Here is an 11,133-nt window from a genome sequence, read left to right as displayed (position 1 = left end):
AATTTTCAGCTTTCAGTGCTATCACACTTTGAATGACAATTGCACGATCATGCAACACTGTACCCATATGAATTTTTTTTAGCATTTTAGACAGATTAAAAATTATTTTGGTGGTATTTATTCAGCACTGGGATTTTTATTTTTTTGCTATATAAATGAAAAAGTCCAAAAATTTTAAAAAAGTGTTTTTCCTATAACATTTTGCAAATAAATAATCATTCTTCATAAATCTTGGCCAAAATGTATTCAGTTATCTTTTTAGTAAAAAAAAAAAAATAACCCAAATTCGTTTATAACCAAAAATTATAATTTGTAAAAATTTTATTTTACATTTTTTTTTTTTATATTATTATTTATGTTTTTTTTTACATTCCGTCACCATAGCAATACAGTGTCACCATAGTTTTTACACTGATTGCTTTTACACCCATAAAGGCTTTAAAAGCAATAATTTCTCCTTCTCTCTGGCTGCATTCTTGCAGCCATTGAGAAATACTGTGTGAGCTGTGATTGGTCACAGCTTGTCACATGGTACAAGGATGTTGTGAATAGCCTCGTACCATGTGATCTCTGCAATCATTCACAGATTTCACAGGTAGTAAGCAGTGATGTCAGAAGTGACATCTTGCTTACTACTCTTCATGTGATCACTGATTGGCCAATCAGTGATCACATGATCGGGACCTCACACAGAGGTCCTGTACAACGATCGGTGTTTTTCTGTGTCCAATCAAAAAAAAAAACACTCATTTCTCACTGTCCTGGAGTTTTCCATTGAAGTCTATAGGGACAAAAACACTCAATTCTGCCTGGAAAGTAGCACATGTACTTTTTGGAGCAATAGGCGTTTTACTACGTGCGACAAAAAGGCTCAAATGTAAACAGGGGGCCTTGAAATGAATGGGATTCTCCTTGTTGAGCATTAACCACTTGAGCTCCAGAGGATTTACCCCCCTTAATGACCAGGCCTCTTTTTGCTACTCGGCGCTGCACTAATTCAACTGATAATTGCGCGGTCATGCAATGCTGCACCCAAACGAAATTTACGTCCTTTTTTTCACACAAATAGAGCTTTCTTTCGGTGTAATTTGATCACCTGTGCGCTTTTTATTTTTCACGCTATAAACAAAAAAAGGCCAAAAATTTTGAAAAAAACAATATTTTTTATTTTCAGCTATAAAAAATATATAGTAAACTCAAAGTTGGTTATAAATTTAGGCCAAAATGTATTCTGCTCCATGTTTTTTGGTAAAAAAGATCCCAATAAGTGTATATTGATTGCTTTGTGTGAAAGTTATAGCGTCTACAAACTATGGTATAGATACTGCAATTTACGCCATTTTTCTGCTATACAGCGCTGCGCTAGTTTAATGGACAATTGCGCAGTCATGCAATACGGTACATAAATGAAATTCACATCCTTTTTTTTCCCAACAAATTGAGCTTTCTTTTGGTGGTATTTGATCGCCTGTGCGGTTTTTATTTTTTGCGCTATAAAAAAAAAGGCTGACAATTTTGAGGAAAAAAAAAAACAATATTTTGGACTTTTTGCTATAAAACATGTCCAGTAAAAAAAAATGCAAAAATCAAATTTAGTCATAAATTTCTGCCAAAATGCATTTTGCGACATGTCTTTGCTAAAAAAAAACCCAATACGTGTAAATTAATTGGTTTACGTGAAAGTTATAGCGTTTACAAATGGCGGGAAAGATACTGGGATTTTTAGGTTTTTTTTATACTAATAATGGCGGCGATCAGCGAATTATGGCAGCGATCAGGGACTTATGGCAGCGACCAGCGACTTATGGCGGGACTGCGGGACTGCGACGGACATTCTGACATTGGGGGGTACTGACTTGGGGTCACTGACATCCCCAAAAACACTAATACAGTGATCAGTACAAAAAAAAACAAAACACTGACACTGTACTAATGGCAATGGGGAGGAAGGGGTTAACTTTATTTTGCAGGGAAGGGTTATAGGAGTGAGGGGAGTGTTTTACTAGGGGGCGGGGGTGTGTACTGTACGGGACAAGGCTGATCGAGAAAGAGAAACTGTTCTTTCTCGATCAGCTCATCCTCGAGCTGACAGGGAAGTGACAGACAGCACAGCTACTGCAGCTGTGCTCTCTGTCACTGTTTGCCGCTGATCGCCGGGACATAGCCGCTAAGGAGCGGCTGTGACCCGGCGACTGACATCTGCGGCGGTGATCCGCGGGACAGACAGGGCGGCGGCGCGCCCCCTATTTGTTTACAAAACACACATTTTAAAACGTGGTTTTGCCTGCGAGTGCCGCCCTGCCGCCATATATGTACAGTGGCTGGGCGGCATGTAGTTAAAGTGGAAAACGTTGAAGCGAGAATGAGGTCTAGAAACCTATCGGGCAGCACAGTGGCTAAATGGTTAGCACTTCCACCTGGCAGTACTAGGGTCGTTGGTTCGAATCCCAACCACGGCACCACCTGTGTGGAGTTTGCATGTTCTCCTTGTGCCTGCGTAGGTTTCCTCCTGGTACTCTGGTTTCCTCCCACACTCCAAAGACATGCTGGTAGGTGAATTGGTTCCTGTCTAAATTGTCTCTAGTATGTATATATATTAATGTGAGTTAGGGACCTTAGATTGTACACCCCTTGAGGGTTAGGGCCTGATGTGAATGTACAATATATATGTAAAGCGCTGTGTAAATTGACAGCCCTATATAAGTACCTGAAATAAATAAATATTCCATCTCTTTAATGGATGAAATAGAAAACACAAGCTTTTCACAGAAGTCCAGAAAAGGGTGACCTCCAAACACAGTGATATATAACCAACAGAATACATCACAACAAGGGAGATCCTTCAGAAGACAGATTCCTCTCCAGTTTTTATCTATTTTTCCACCTCAGTAGTGAGGACGCCCGGAATAATGATCACAGGCAGTCCAATTTACAAAAATTATGCTTTCGAAATCTCTTGATGTCGATTCCGCACCACAGTCCCCAAAACAAGGAGCCCGTGATGTGCCGAACACGGCACAAGCCCTTTTTAACGAAGCATTGGTCGAGAAAACAGGCAGGGTGTATGAGGTCACCTCTCACCATAAGGCGACTTTAATACTGTATCATCTATATCGAATTCACTGTGTATTATATATCTAATGATATTATTCACATCAGGGTATTAAAAACATCATTTTATAGTTTACACTGATCAAATTTCACCCGAAAACAGCCTCTTCTCTGAGCAATTTATCGCATGCAAATGAGATGCAAATACGCGAAAGGATCATGGGACAGTGCCCGGGGAGGGTTTTATTGTGCGACAAGAAAACAAAGGCTAGGTCGGCGTGTATCACGTCACGTGTTAGTTGTGCCTTTTGTCACGGAACACATGCTATCATATTACTTCAGAGCATTCCTCATAAAAGCTGCCCGCGAATCTACACGTTCAGAAACAGCACGGATTAACGCGGTGTACATCGGAGGGTGTCGATAAAGTTATTGCAATTTTTTTTAAAAAAAATATTACAACACAAACTGCGCGTGTGCGGAGGGGTGGCCGGGTGACGCGGTTCCGGCGGGCGAGGAAGCGGATTAGGTGAGTGGACTGGGACTTGTATTTGTCGTGATGTTTGTACGGCTGTTGGAGCTTCGTGCTTCAGTGTGTGTACTTCATAGAGGGGGGTGGTGCTGCCGGTATCGGCTCGTCTTCCCCAGACCAGCCTGACCCGTCTAGGTGAACTCTGCTCCCCAGGACTGCCAGCTGGGCGCCTACCTTCTTAGTAAACAGGCTGTAAGTTCATACCTTGTAGCCTCTTCATAGGCTGTATGTTCATGCCTTGTAGCCGTTATAGGCCAGGGGTAATGAATTAGGAAGTCCGGTATCCCAGCCGAGGTCCAAACCTCACTTTTCAAGTGAAAGAAAATAGAACTATCTTACTTTAGGTATCCTCAACAGGCAACCTCTTAGTTCAGTTGTTCCCATCAGAGTACCCCCCCCCCCATATCAGGTGTCCCCATCAGGGAACCCCTTAAATCAGGTGTCCCCATCAGAGTACCCTCATAGATTAGGTGCCCTCATATATCAGATTCCCCCATCATAGTGCTCCCATTTATCAGCTGCCAAAATCACAGTGCCCCCATACATCAGATTTCCCCCATCGGAGTATCCCAATAAATCAGGTTTTCCCCATCAAAGTGTCCCAATACATCAGGTGTCCCTGTCCCGTAGGTTACCTCCCCGTTGGGGAGTGTCCCCGTCCCGTAGGTTACCCCCCCGTTGGGGAGTGTCCCCGTCCCGTAGGTTACCCCCCCCCCCATTGGGGAGTGTCCCCGTCCCGTAGGTTACCCCCCCCCCCATTGGGGAGTGTCCCCGTCCCGTAGGTTCCCCCCCCCCCCCCCCGTTGGGGAGCGTCCCCGTCGCGTAGGTTACCCCCCGTTGGGGAGCGTCCCCGTCGCGTAGGTTACCCCCCGTTGGGGAGCGTCCCCGTCGCGTAGGTTACCCCCCGTTGGGGAGCGTCCCCGTCCCGCGGGTTTCCCCCCATTGGAGAGCGTCCCCGTCCCGCGGGTTTCCCCCCGTTGGAGAGCGTCCCCGTCCCGCGGGTCTCCCCCATCGAAGTGTCCCAATACATCGGGTGTCCCCGTCCATCAGGTTTCCCCTGTCGGAGTGTCTCCGTCCATCAGGTTTCCCCATCCATCAGATCTTTCTTACCCAGGTTAGTTAAAATAGGTGTTAGGAGGGACAGAAAGCATTTTTAATATTAGTTAGGTGGCACAAGGAACTCCGCTTTAAGGTGGTGAGATATATATTATATATAACATATGTACACACACACACTATATTACCAAAAATATTGGGACATCTGCGTTTACATGCACATGAACATTAATGGCATCCCAGTCTTAGTCCGTAGGCTTCAATATTGAGTTGGCCCACCATTTGCAGCTATAACAGCTTCAACTCTTCTGGGAAGGCTGTCCACAAGGTTTAGGAGTGTGTCTATGGGAATGTTTGACCATTCTTCCAGAAGCGCATTTGTGAGGTCAGGCACTGATGTTGGACGAGAAGTCCTGGCTCGCAGTCTCCACTCTAATTCATCCCAAAGGTGTTCTGTTGGGTTGAGGTCAGGACTCTGTATGCCAGTCAAGTTCCTCCACCCCAAACTTGCTCATCTATGTCTTTATGGACCTTTCTTTGTGCACTGGTGTGCAGTCACGTTGGAACAGGAAGGGGCCATCCCCAAACTGTTCCCACAAAGCTGGGAGCATGAAATTGTCCGAAGTGTCTTGGTATGCCGACGCTTAGGAGGTCCCTTTATTGGAACTAAGGGGCCGAGCCCAACCCCTAAAAAACAACCCCACACCATCCCCCCTCCACCAAATTTGCACTTGGCGCAATGCATTTAGGCAAATACCGTTCTGCTGGCAACTGCCAAACCCAGACACGTCCATCGGATTGCCAGACAGAGAAGTGTGATTTGTCACTCCAGAAAACATGTTTCTACTGCTCCAGAGTCCAGTGGCGGCATGCTTTACACCACTGTATCTGACACTTTTCATTGCACTTGGTGATTTAAGGCTTGGATGCAGCTGCTTGGCAATGGAAACCCATTCCATAAAGCTCTCTATGCACTGTTGTGCTAATCTGAGGGCCACATGAAATTTGGAGGTCTCTGCAGACAGTTGGCGACTTCTGCGCACTGTGCGCTTCAGCATGCACTGACCCCACTCTATGTGCGCTTCAGCATGCACTGACCCCACTCTGTCACTTTACGTGGCCTACGTGCTGTTGTTCCCAGTTGCTTCTACTTTGTTATAATACCACTAACAGTTGACCGTCGAATATTGAGTAGCCAGGAAATTTCACAGATTGACTTATTGCACAGGTGTCAACCTATCACGGTACCATGCTTGAATTCACTGAGCTTCTGAGAGCGACCCATTCTTTCACAAATGTTTGTAGAAGCAGTCTGCATGCCTAGGTGCTTGATTTTATACACCTGTGGCCATGGAGGTGATTGGAACACCTAAATCCAATGATTTGGAGGAGCGTCCAAATACTTTTGGCAATATAGTGTGTGTGTGTGTGTATGTATGTATGTATGTATATATATATATATATATATATATATATATTAGGGGTGCACCGAAATTTCCGTGGCCAAAAACACCCGTTGGCTGATATGAAAAAAGCACCGATACAGGTGCCGAAAATAACCCTGCCGCTGCTGCCCCTTGCAATCGGCCACTGCTTGGTAGTTCTCAGCCTTACCTGAGAAACCACTGAACGATCCCGGCGCTGGGCATAGAGATAAGTGAAGGAAAGATGGCCTCCACTCATCTCTATGTCCTTGGACGAGCGGAGCGACGTCACTTCCGCTTCTGGCGCCTTGTAAACGAGGCCTTTTTTTTTTTTTTTTTTTTTTTTTAAGGCACTAGATCAATGCTTCTTTTCATCTAATCCTTTACATTGTAGAGGAGAGATATGGGGTCTTATTGACACCATATCTCTCCATAGAGAGGACCTGTCACTAATTATTTCTACCACAAGGGATGCATGCATTACTTGTGATAGGAGTAAAAGTGATTAAAATTTTTTACAGTGTAAAAAAGTAAAAATGTAAATTACAAAAAAAAGGTATAAAGTGCCCCTGTCCCCCTGTGCTTGCACGTAGTGGTGAACACATAAGTGGTGAACACATAAAGGTAGGACATGCCCACATATGTAAACGGTGTTCAAACCACGCATGTAAGGTATCGCCACAAACGTCAGAGTGAGAGCAATAATTCTGGCACTAGACCTCCTGTGTAACTTTACACTGGTAACCTATAGAAATTTCTAAAGTGTCACCCATGAAGATTTTTAAGTACCATAGTTTGACGCCATTCCACGAGCATGCACAATTTTAAAGCACTACATGTTTGGTATCTATTTACTCGGCTCAACATCATATTTCATATTTTAGAAAAAAATTGGGGTATATATTATGCTGCTTTTTTTTAATCATTAAAGTTTATTTTTTTCCAAAAAATATATATTCATTTTTAAAAACTGTCCATTTTGGTTTCCTGAATTTTCGGTTTCGGCACCAGAATTGTGTGTGTGTAATATACAGACACACACGATGGGTATTATTATTATTATTATTATTATACAGTATTTATAAAGCGCCAATAGTTTGCTCAGCGCTGTACATTACAAAGGGTGACAGAACAATACCAATACAATGCAAAACATGAGGAGATCGAGGGCCCTGCTCTTTCGAGCTTACAATCTAGGAGGGAGGGGGTGGTGGCACAGGAGGAGATAGCTGTGGGGGATGGAGTGGTAGGAAGAGTGGAGGAGGTAGGCAAGTTAGCAGGGGGTGGGGTAGGTTTCCCTGAAGAGATGGGTTTTCAGGGTGCGCCTAAAGGAGAGGAGAGTAGGTGATAATCTGATGGGTTGGGGCAGGGAGTTCCAGAGGATGGGTGACACCCTGGAGAAGTCCTGGAGGCGGGCATAGGAGGAGGAGACCAGGGAACTAGAGAGAAGGAGGTCTTGTGAGGAGCGGAGTGTGCGTGCTGGGTGGTACTTGGATATTAGGTCAGTGATGTAGTTCGGGGCAGTATGGTGGACAGCTTTGTACGTCAGCGTTAGGATTTTGAATTTGATCCATTGCGCAATCGGAAGCCAGTGGAGGGATTGGCAGAGGGGGGTGGCGGAGACAGAGCGGTTGGAAAGGTGAATGAGTCTGGCAGCCGTATTCAGGATCGACTGAAGCGGGGATAGCCAGCGGCGAGGCAGGCCAGTGAGGAGGGAGTTGCAGTAGTCGAGTCGTGATATGATGAGGGAGTGGATGAGCTGTTTAGTGGTTTCTGGGGTTAGGAACGTGCGGATTTTGGCAATGTTGCTGAGGTGGAGTCTGCACGAGTTTGTTAAAGATTGTACTTGGGGCTGGAAGGATAGGTTGGAGTCCAGAATGACACCCAGTACTCTGGCCTGCAGGGCGGGTTTGATGGTAGCGTTGTTGGACGTGACGGAGAAATCAATGGGGGGTGGTGTCCGGGCTGGGGGGAAGACAAGAAACTCGGTTTTGGAGAGGTTCAATTTAAGGAAGTGGAGCGACATCCAGTCTGATATGTCGCTCAGTAGGTGTGTGATTCGGGCTGAGACCAAGGGGGTGAGGTGGGGGGTTGAGAGATAGATTTGTGTGTCGTCGGCATAGAGGTGGTAGTTGAAGCCGTGAGAGTGTATGAGTTGGCCAAGGGAGGAGGTATAGATGGAGAAGAGAAGGGGCCCGAGGACAGAGCCTTGAGGGACCCCAGCAGAGAGGGGGAGTGAGGGGGAGGTGGTAGCATTATAGGTAACGCTGAAGGAGCGTTGTGACAGGTAGGATGAGAGCCAGGAGAGAGCAGAATCTCTGAGGCCGAGGGAGTGTAGTTTTTTGAGGAGGAGGGGGTGGTCGACTGTGTCGAAGGCCGCAGAGAGGTCAAGGAGTAGGAGCACTGAATAGTGGCCATTAGCTTTGGCGGTTAGCAGGTCGTTGGAGAGTTTGAGTAAGGCAGTTTCGGTGGAGTGTAGGGGACGGAAGCCAGACTGTAGGGGATCGAGGAGGTTGTTGTCGTTGAGGTGAGAGCATAGGCGGGTGTAGACTAGGCGCTCGAGGAGTTTAGATGTAAATGGGAGCAGGGAGATGGGTCTGAGGTTGTTTGGGTCATTGGGGTCCAGGGAGGGCTTTTTAAGTATGGGGGTGATGTGTGCATGTTTCAGAGGGGAGGGGAAAGTGCCTGAGGAGAGGGAGAGATTGAAGATGTGGGTGAGGGAGCGTAGGATGGAGGAGGAGGAAGGTCGTAGGAGTTGTGAGGGGATAGGGTCGAGGGGGCAGGTGGTGAGGCGGGCATCAGAGAGGATCTTGGAGACTTCCTCGATGGTAGTAAGCTCAAAGGTGCGGAGTGTTGGGGGAGCTTCAGTATAAGGAATGTAGGGTGGGGTGGAAGAGGAGGTCAGAGCAGTGGTGGGGCCGTGGGAGAGGGGTGATGAGGGGGTAGCTGAGTGAGGGTGAAGGGGGTTGGAGAGAGTTTGAGCAGCGACCAAGTCCCTGCGGGTTATGTCGAGGGGGAGGGGGGATAAGGGGGTAGCTGTGTGAGAGGGGACGGGTTGAGAGGGCATGTGAGTTGCGGCAATGTCCTTGCGAATTGTGTCAATCTTGTTTTTGAAGTGATTGGCAATCTCAAGGGCAGTGAGTGAGGTGCTGAGTGGAGGTGGGGGTGGAGAGAGTAGAGAGCTGAAGGCAGAGAAGAGTCGGCGAGGATTGGAGGAGAGGGCCTTGATGAGGGTCAAGAAGTAGGCCTGTTTGGCAGCATGGAGGGAGGAGGTGTAGGTGCGGAAGGCAGATTTATAGCGGGTGAAGGCTTGTTGGGATTTGGTTTTGCGCCATAGTCGCTCCAGGGCACGACTTTGTCGTTTGAGGGTTTTGGTGTGATCAGTCTGCCAGGGCTGGAGCGGTCGGGGTCTGATGTTGCGTGTGGTTAAAGGCGCTAGTGAGTCAAGGGCTGTTGAGAGCGCATTGTTGTAGGCGGTCAAAGCCAAGTCGGGGCAGGACAGGGGGAGGATGCGGTCGTGGAGTTGATCAGCTGCAGAGTGGAGGGAGGCAGGGTTAAGGTTGCGGAGGTTCCGGCTGGTAGTAGTGTGACATTTGGAGGGGTAGGCGTTGGAGAACGAGGAGATAGAGAAGGTGATCAGGTTGTGGTCAGAGAGAGGGAAGGGGGTGTTAGTGAGGTTGTGGGGAGCGCAGTGGTTGGAGAAGACAAGGTCCAGGATATTTCCGTCGGAGTGGGTGGTGGATTGTATGTACTGTGCAAGTGCAAAGGAGGAGGTTAGGTGGAGGAGACGGGCTGTGTCTGGTTTGTCGAGGTTGACAGGGATGTTGAAATCCTCAAGGATGATGGTGGGTAGCTCAGAGGAGAGGAAGAAGGGTAGCCAGGAGGAGAAGTCATCCAGGAAGCGGGGTATGGATCCAGGAGGCCGGTATATCACAGCAATCTTCAGGGGGGTTGGGGAGAATAGTCGGACGCAGTGGGCCTCGAAGGAGGAGAAGGATAGGGAGGGGGGGTTTGGGAGGACTCGGAAGGTGCTCTGCGGTGACAGGAGCAGGCCAACCCCACCACCTTTACGACCGTTGGGCCTGGGTGAGTGGGTCCAGGTGAGACCTCCATAGGAGAGTGCAGCAGGGGAGGTAGAGTCAGTGGGCTGGATCCAGGTTTCCGTGATCGCTAGGAGGTTGAGGGAGCGGGAAACAAAGAGGTCGTGGATGGCGGTAAGCTTGTTGCACACCGAACGGGCGTTCAGGAGTGCACGTGAAAATGGGGGGGGGAGATTTTAGGGAGCAGGGGGACAGATACTGAGTTGTGGGGGTTGCAGTAGGACATGGAGGTGGGAGGGTGTTGAGCGGGTGAGGGAGGTGGAGGGCCAGGATTCGGGGAGATGTCCCCCACGGTTAGGAGGAGGAGGAGGGTGAGAAAGGTGGCATGGGAGCGGGATGTGCAGGAGGGTGAGAAACTCCTAGTGGAGGTGTTGGGGTCAGTGGGAGAGCGGAGTAATAGGAGGAGGTGGTGGGTGCCATAGAGGGGCGAAGGGAGCAGTGAGGACACAATATACAGTTGTTTGGGAGGGGCAGAGGGATATAGTGAATGGATTTTGGGAATGGAGGAGAGGAACATGAGAAGGATAGAAAAGAATCACCCCTCTTTAAAATAATCACATTTTGTTGCTTTGCAGCTTGAAATGAATTATTTGTTTTATCCAGCTGTATTTATTCAGTGCAACATCCATGTCAAAGATATAGAGTGCAAAGCAACCAAATGTGATTATTTTATATTTAATCGCTAAATATTTCTCTATACTCACTGTGTGTGTATGTGTATATATAATAAATATACACTTTATTGCCAAAAGTATTGGGACACCCCTCCAAATCATTGGATTCAGGTATTCCAATCACCTCCATGGCCACAGATGTATAAAATCAAGCACCTAGGCATGCAGACTGCTTCTGCAAATATTTGTGAAAGAATGGGTCACTCTGTCTATTTATGAGCTGCACCAAAAAGAATGGTGTCCTAAGCTCACCACAAACGTTACGATCTGATTGTACACTCTTTTAGAGCTGCCAA

At 47.3% G+C, this 11,133-nt stretch overlaps 1 protein-coding gene and 1 non-coding gene across 4 annotated transcripts in view; one reads left to right on the top strand and one right to left on the bottom strand.

The window, feature by feature from the left end:
• Nucleotides 1-2,893: 2,893 nt before the first annotated feature.
• Nucleotides 2,894-3,030, bottom strand: LOC149455420 (U11 spliceosomal RNA). Its single transcript, XR_016314068.1, has one exon. It is a non-coding gene; the product is annotated as a U11 spliceosomal RNA (small nuclear RNA).
• Nucleotides 3,031-3,447: 417 nt separating this feature from the next.
• Nucleotides 3,448-11,133, top strand: part of TAF12 (TATA-box binding protein associated factor 12) — a 30,124-nt gene continuing 22,438 nt past the window's right edge. The window contains exon 1 of one of the 3 annotated variants that reach the window (XM_089686264.1): nucleotides 3,448-3,580. The gene's annotated coding sequence lies outside the window, so the exon portion shown is untranslated. The remainder of the gene's footprint in view (nucleotides 3,581-11,133) is intronic. The other 2 variants (XM_089686266.1, XM_089686267.1) reach the window with 2 other exon arrangements.

This window comes from Staurois parvus, unplaced genomic scaffold (genome assembly GCF_062004578.1).
Source record: "Staurois parvus isolate SC_StPar_1 unplaced genomic scaffold, SC_StPar_1.0 ptg000394l, whole genome shotgun sequence".
In the NCBI taxonomy this organism is placed as follows: domain Eukaryota; kingdom Metazoa; phylum Chordata; class Amphibia; order Anura; family Ranidae; genus Staurois; species Staurois parvus.
Note: the sequence above shows the minus strand (reverse complement) of the source record. Positions and strands in the feature narration are given on the sequence as shown.